The 7,818-nt window shown below is 52.0% G+C and overlaps 1 long non-coding RNA gene across 1 annotated transcript; it reads right to left on the reverse strand.

The window, feature by feature from the left end:
- Nucleotides 1–88: 88 nt before the first annotated feature.
- On the reverse strand, nucleotides 89–7,604 carry LOC120388917. The gene is made up of 3 exons (XR_005590674.1): nucleotides 7,548–7,604; nucleotides 832–921; nucleotides 89–126 (listed from the first exon to the last, which is right to left on the reverse strand). It is a non-coding gene; the product is annotated as an uncharacterized LOC120388917 (long non-coding RNA).
- Between the last annotated feature and the right edge of the window lie 214 nt (nucleotides 7,605–7,818).

Below are 7,818 nucleotides of genomic sequence, written 5' to 3' on the forward strand. Positions count from 1 at the left end.
CAGTGAGGTCACATTCTCATAGTTCTCCTGCATGACGTCTCTGTAGAGGGCTCTCTGAGTGGGGTCCAGCAGAGCCCACTCTTCCCTGGTGAAATACACAGCCACCTCCTCGAAGGTCACCGGCCCCTGAAAGAGCAAGAGTCCAACACTCGGTACCTGCTGCCCCAGTCACAGCCCCACTATTCGTGGGGGAGAGGAGCCAATCAAAGGGAAGCTCTGGGTGGATCCCACTCAACAGAGTCCCAACCTCACCCTGCTCAGAGCATCCAGGAAACAGCAGAGTGAAGGGACGACGAGAGAGCCCCTCCACTCTCCCAGCAGATCTATCACACACCTACTAGCCACAGACTGATACAGGAGAGGGAGGCCCTAACAATGTCCAGGGAGAGATCCCTGGTAGGAAGCCCAACACCCTCCTCATTGTGAGGAGCTGGAGATGAAGGGAACGGAATCTCCCCTAAACCTGACTAGTGGGTGCCCCCTTCATATCTCACAGCAGCTGCTGGTTAGTCGGGTCAGGCTCCAGCACTATGAGTCTGGTCAGTTAACCCAGCCCCATGTAGCTGGGTTATTTTCTGCTCCACAAACTAGAGCATTTCCTCCGCCGAACCTCATGGGTCTGTTCCTAGAATCTAGGCCCCTTATTAAACAACTCCCAGCAGGTTTGTCACACCCTGTCCTCCTCCCTTTCTCCATCCTGTGAATTTCCTGCAAACCAGACTACAACCTCCAAACCAGACTGTGCAAACCTTCCCATCTCTGGTGTATTTGCTGTCCCTTTCCCCCCCCAACAGGAACCCACCAACCCCCCCTCAAAAAAATAATCCCTACCTGAGCCGGCTCCACTGCAGCCATTTCTCTTCCCTGTGTCATGGGAGGATCAGATGAGTTGAAGCAAAACATGGATGTCATTCTCCAGCCCTGGTAGGGTGAAACGGGCACTTTGTGGGAGTTTCAGAACAGGCTTTAGTTAATTTCACGGCAGAATTCCCCCAGGCTCTTTCCCTGCAGAAACACATCCTAGATTCTGCCATGCTGGGAAAATGCTTGATCTCTTTATTACAGTGTAGACCTGGCCCCTCCTGCCAGGTTAAGCCCACAGAGAGATTTTTCACCTCCCTTCTCCCTCCCCTCACCCCATAACAAAGTCTCTGAACACAAGGCTAGAAAAGAGCAGAACCAAAGGAGCCACTGTGGGGGATTCCCTCGGACACTGACCCCACAGTAGCCACACCCCAGCAGGAGGGATATGGAGTCAGGAACTGGGTTTTCCTCTGTCTGATCCTTTGCTTGTTCATTGGAAAGTGATTCTGCCCAGGGATGCAGCAATACATGTGTCTGGGTGGATTAGAGAGCTGGAAATCTCTCCCCCCACTCATTTCTCCTACTGCCCCTTTCAGTCTCTCCTTCCCCTTTCCTCTCTCCTTGCCCCTCTGGCTGGGAAAGTCCCATTCCTGGGGGCTTTGCTCTCCCATGGCTGGATTTTCTCCTGGCAATTGCTAATGGGAGGAGAAATGAGGGGGGGCTGTTTATGCAGAGTCACTTTCTTGCCAGTCCCCAGCACTTTGTCTGAGGTCTTTCAGTTACCTGGAGACTCTGGCTCAGAATTTAGTATTAACAAGGCCCAGGGCTGCCCTAGGGGGCTAGTACCAGCTGGAGAAAGTCATCCCCTGGGCCAGGCAGAGAAGAAGCTTTAATTAAGGTCACTGCCCAGCACAGAGCCCCCGCTGGGGGAGCAGCAGCAGCTAAGCCTGGTCTCCCAGATCACAATGGAGGCTGCAATATCTGACCCAGGAAGCTGAACCCCAATATCCTGAGCAGAGAGGGACAGAGCATTTGAGCAGCTTCCCTCCTTTAGCTCTCTGGGGAGAGCAGCTAATGAGAGTCCCTCCTCACAGGGAGAATTGCTGATCTCATTTGGCCCACTGTCCTTCTGAAGTCACTCCTTGTCTTTCCATACAGTGACTCTGGATTAACAATGGTCTCAATGAAACCAGATTTCAGAAAGAATGAGTCCAGAATGCTGTGGAAGAGACCATTGTGTAGCAGTGCTAAATCCCTTCCCACCTCCCTCACCCCCAGACCTAGGAGAAGGACTCGGGACACAAATTTTCCCAATGAAACTGGAAGGTCCTGGAGTTTTCAAGATGTTTGTGGATTTAAGTGGATAGAAAGTTATCATAGTGACAGGGCATGTGTCTGGGGAATGCCAGGCAGTGTTTGGGAGCGAAGATTCTGGCACAAGCTGATCAGAGAGAAGGAGCATGGTTAGTAGCAGCCCCCAGAGCCCCCATCCACAGGCCCCCCAGACCCCTCCAGTACCCAGACCCCGAAGCCAGGGTCCCACCAGATATTCCCTGGCACCCAAACCCCAGAGTCCCTGAACAGGAACTCCAGACACTGCAGCCCTGGGGAGAGGGGGCCCAGAGAGCTCCGTGAGCTGCTGTTGCCTGTGGTTGTAGCCCTGAGGATTAATCTGTTGGTTTGTATAAAATGTGTTTTTGATAAAAGTGTGTAGGCTTCATAGATTACAGAATTATTTGCAATAGAAATGTAAAATGCCTATAGATATCCAGGCCAGACATCATGGCCAACATCCTGCATGACGCTGAAGCAACCTTTAGGACCCTTACTCAGAAAAGTAATAATAGAATACAGACCTTTGAATGTCTGAAGACCTTTCACCTAGTAAAGGTGGAAAGTGGGGATTTCTGCCCACAAATTTAACAAGTACAACACAAACTGCGTACATATCTGTCATTCATACGCATATCTATGTTGGCCTATGAGGGATGGTACCATAACCTTTCCATGGGGGAAAGACAAATTTGGGCATAGGATTTCCAAATAAGCCCTGTAAGAAGGGTGTTGATACACCATATGGGAGGCGATACATCCATCTTTCTATCTTCCATCGTCTCACCCTGTCTCACCTACGAAAGCTGTCAACTACTGATGGTATTTCTTTTCACGGCTGTAAGTATAAAGAAATCTAATGTTTGCTTTATCTTTTGAAAGCATCTAGTTTATAGACTTATACTCAGTCTTTTTATTATTTCCTTTTAAAATAGGTGTTAATAACACCTAAGTTCAGAGTGAATTAGAACTGTGTATTATCATAGATTTATATCTCTTATAGAACTGTGATATTTGTAAATTTGTAATCTCAAACGGCTTTTAACATTTTACATTTACTTATTGTTTCATTGATTTTAAATAAAAGGTCTTGATTGACTAATTTTGTCTCAGTGTAAGTTCCTGTCATATACCCCAATCTCCTTGTATAAATTCTGTGAAGCCTGATTTAGGACGAACTCTTATCTTCTGATCACACATATTGGCAAACCATACCCATATTATTAATATCTATTAATTATGACTAACATTACTAATTAATTAGAAAATTAATTATTAAATAAAACTAAATTAAGTGGATAAATTCCACTGACCCTACTAACCCACCCCAAATCAGGCTACATGGTTACCTCCCCTGAAGCTCCCATTAGCTGGGAACGGGGAACCGCGGCCAATGGGAGCTTCGGGAAAAGTACCCATAGGAAAGAGCAGCGCAGGGAGCTCTCTGCTCCCCCTCCCTTCGGGGCTGCAGGGCTGCGGCGCCCACCTCTTCCTGGAGTGGAGCAGCACAGGGCCGGGGCCGGCAGGGAGCCTAACCTGGCCCCGATGCATGCTCCTGCCACCCCGGAGCCATTCCAGGTAACCAGCACCGGGCAGGAACCCAAACTCCTCCTGCACCCTAACTCTATGCCCTGAGCCTCCTGCCTGCACCCCAACCCCCTGCCACACTCCGCTCTCCCTCCTGCACCCCAATGCCCTGCCCTGAGCCCCCTGCCGCACCCGACGGTCAGGGATGGAGTGGGGGGAGGGGGGCAGGGCCGGGGACAGCAGGAGGCGGGTGATGCGGCCCTTGGGCCAATGTATGCCCTCCTGGTGTTTTGAGTTTGAGACCCCTGCTCTAACCCCCTGTCCCACCTCCCCAAGAGATGCCCACCCCCGCTGTTCTGCAGCCAATAGGCCCTCAGCAATACGCACCTCCAGGACTCAGCCTCAGGGCCGGGCACATCAGAACCACCTCCCCAAAACCCCAAACCTCCAGAACCCACCAACCTGACTAGGGTACCCCCTGCCCAGTCACTCAGAGGCCTCCCTCTACCACAATCTCCCTTCAGCTCCAGCTCAATCTCCCAACACAGGCATGCGTCTCCCCCACCAGCAACAATGTTACCTCACAGCATCTGCTAAGTGGATAGAAAGTTATCACTGCCCCCTGCTGGCCAGTCACACAGGCAGATGGAGCCCTGGGGGATGCTTCTTTAACAGGAGAATGGAAGGCAGGGACAGCCAAAAATAGGTAAGAAATGTCCATGCCTTGTCACTAGCAAATAATGGCATCCCAGAGGTGGCTGCACCTTAGGACTGCAGGAAGCAGCCACTCACAGAGACCATTTGTCATGGGATTTGGGATAATTCTGGACCCACGCTGCTCTCAGAGTGACCTCCTCATCTCGTGCCAGCTGGAGAAAAGAAGAGGGTCCAGCCAACTCTTCTGTTAAGAGCTGGGGAGGCCTCTGGTTTTGATGTGTATTAAATATGTATAGAGAGGAAAGTGGAAAATCAGAGGGATTTTATATCAGTTGTTGATATGAGGTAAAATCTGAGTGTTTCACATCGATATTTGATAACTGAACAGAGAGAAAATGGGCAACCTTTGCAAACATTTTATATCCATGTTCAGGAATCTGAGAAAAGGTGTAAATCTGAGATTTTTTTAAGTATTTTATCATTAGAGAGACAGGGGAAAATCTCATGCCATATTCAATTAGAAATAGACAATTAGAGAAAAAGTGGGGCTTAGGATATTTTATATCAATCTTTGACATTTGCAGAGAATACATGTCACAAGCTAAGCAACTGATTATATGAGAGAAATACACCAAGATCTGAGGGGGTTTTATATTGCTATTAAATAACTAGAGGGAAAAGGGGACTGTTGGACTGGATTTTATACGATTGTCCAATACATAAACAGAAAGTGATGAGTCCCCCCTCTGCCACCATTCCCATGAGGAGCTGATTTAAGAGGGCAAGGGAGGGGGAGCTGGAAGGCTTCCTGGGTGAGGGAAGGGGCAGCAGTGAGGGGATAGGCTGGTGACTGGTAACTGTGTTGGTAGTTAGGGGGCAGCAAGTGGGATTGGGAACCGGGGTCTGGGCAGTCCTCATGGGGGTAGTGATCAACAGCTCCATGTCTAGTTGGCAGCCAGTTTCAAGTGGAGTGCCCCAAGGGTCGGTCCTGGGGCCGGTTTTGTTCAATATCTTCATTAATGATCTGGAAGATGGTGTGGACTGCACTCTCAGCAAGTTTGCAGATAACACTAAACTTGGAGGAGTGGTAGATACGCTGGAGGGGAGGGATAGGATACAGAGGGACCTAGACAAATTAGAGAATTGGGCCAAAAGAAACCTGATCAGGTTCAACAAGGACAAGTGCAGAGTCCTGCACTTAGGACGGAAGAATCCCATTCACTGTTACAGACTAGGGACCGAATGGTGAGGAAGCAGTTCTGCAGAAAAGGACCTAGGGGTTACAGTGGACGAGAAGCTGGATACGAGTCAGCAGTGTGCCCTTGTTGCCAAGAAGGCTAATGGCATTTTGGGCTGTATAAGTAGGGGCATTGCCAGCAGATCGAGGGATGTGATCATTCCCCTCTATTCGACATTGGTGAGGCCTCATCTGGAGTACTGTGTCCAGCTTTGGCCCCACACTACACGAAGGATGTGGAAAAATTGGAAAGAATCCAGCAGAGGGCAACAAAAATGATTAGGGGGCTGGAGCACATGACTTCTGAGGAGAGGCTGAGGGAACTGGGATTGTATAGTCTGCAGAAGAAAAGAACTCTGATGAGGGGGAGGGATAGCTCAGTGATTTGAGCATTGGCCTGCTAAACCCTGGGTTGTGAGCTCAATCCTTGAGAAGGCCACTTAGGAATCTGGGGCAAAAAAATTGGTCCTGCTAGTGAAAGCAGGAGGCTGGACTCGATGACCTTTCAAGGTCGCTTCCAGTTCTAGGAGATTGGTATATCTCCAATTATTACCTTTTAAGAATGAGGGGGGATTTGATAGCTGCTTTCAACTACCTGAAAGGGGGTTCCAAAGAGGATGGATCTAGACTGTTCTCAGTGGTACCCGATGACAGAACAAGGAGTAGTGGTCTCAAGTTGCAGTGGGGGAGGTTTAGGTTGGATATTAGGAAAAACTTTTTCACTCAGAGAGTGGTGAAACACTGGAATGGGTTACCTAGGGAGGTGGTGGAAGCTCCTTCCTTAGAGGTTTTTAAGGTCAGGCTTGTCAAAGCCCTGGCTGGGATGATTTAGTTGGGAATTGGTCCTGCTTTGAGCAGAGGGCTGGACAAGATGACTTCCTGAGGTCCCTTCCAACCCTGATATTCTATGATTCCCTGCCCTGGCAGAGAACGGGCATCTCATCCCATTCCCCACTCCAGGGCAGCCATGTTCTGGAGAATGACTCAGGGGAACAATTTCCCACCTTAACAAGCAGGGACGGCTCTAGGAATTTGTCTGCCCCAAGCAGTCATGCCTGCGGGAGATGCTGGTCCCGCGGCTCGGGTAGACCTCCCACAGGCATGACTGCGGAGTGTCCGCTGGTCCCATGGCTCCAGTGGACCTCCCATAGCTGCGGAGGGTTCGCTGGTCCCGTGGCTCCGGTGGAGCATCCGCAGGCATGCCTGCGGGAGGTCCACCCGAGCCACGGGACCAGCGGACCCTCCGCAGTCATGCCTGCGGAAGGTCCACCCAAGCCGCGGGACCAGCAGACCCTCCGCAGTCATGCCTGCGGGAGGTCCGCTGGACCTGCAGCTCCGTTGGACCTCCCACAGGCATGACTGCGGAAGGTCCACCAGACCCGCCTGCCGCCCTGCTGGCAAAAGGCCGCCCCAAGCGCGTGCTTGGCACGCTGGGGTCTGGAGCCGGCCCTGTTAACAAGGACAAATCACTGCGGATAAAAAGGGTGGGAAAATCCCCCACATTGGAGAGATTTGAAATTGACATTTGAGAATTATGGAAAGACCAGGGGGAAATCAGGGGAGCCTTTGAGGGAGAAAGGAGGGGGAATCTCCCCGGATTTTATAGCCTCGTGTGAGATGCTGAGCGAGAAAAGCGGCCGAACTAGAGAGAATTTGTATCGGGGCCGAGAGGCAAGTGGCACAAATAGGGACAGGATCCAATTAACTCCCCTTCCTCCGCCCACCACTTCCCCCCTCCCCAAATTTCCTGGCTGCACAGAGACAGTTCAACCCCCCGCGTCCCACTCACCTTCCCGCCCCGCAACTCCGGCTTCTCCCCTCCCTGCCCGACACCCCCTCCCCCCCCACGGACCCACAACCCCCCGGGGCCCAGAATCTGCCCCCCCCATCCCAGCGGGGCCGGGGCAGATCCTGCTGCAGCTCCGAGGCTTCTCCCGGGTTCCCCAGGGCAGAGTCACTTTCCCGCCCGGCCCCGGGGTCTCTCACTCACCGGGGGCTCCGGGCCGGGGCTGGCAGAGCCCGGGGCTGCCTAGGGGTCGGGGCCCAGCTGGAGAAAGCCCCCCCCCCGGCCGGGCACGGAGGGGTTAATGCCGCCCCCCCGCACAGACTTGGAGAGCAGCAGCTGCTCTGCCCGGGCCCGGCTCACACGGAGGCGGCAGCATCTGGTCTGGCGCATGCGCAGTAACAGCTGCTGAAACCCTCCCTTACCAGGACTGGAAACGGTGGAAGCAGCCCCCGGGCAGGCTGGGAGATGTAGTTCC

This window comes from Mauremys reevesii, linkage group 22 (genome assembly GCF_016161935.1).
Source record: "Mauremys reevesii isolate NIE-2019 linkage group 22, ASM1616193v1, whole genome shotgun sequence".
Classification (NCBI taxonomy): Eukaryota; Metazoa; Chordata; order Testudines; family Geoemydidae; genus Mauremys; species Mauremys reevesii.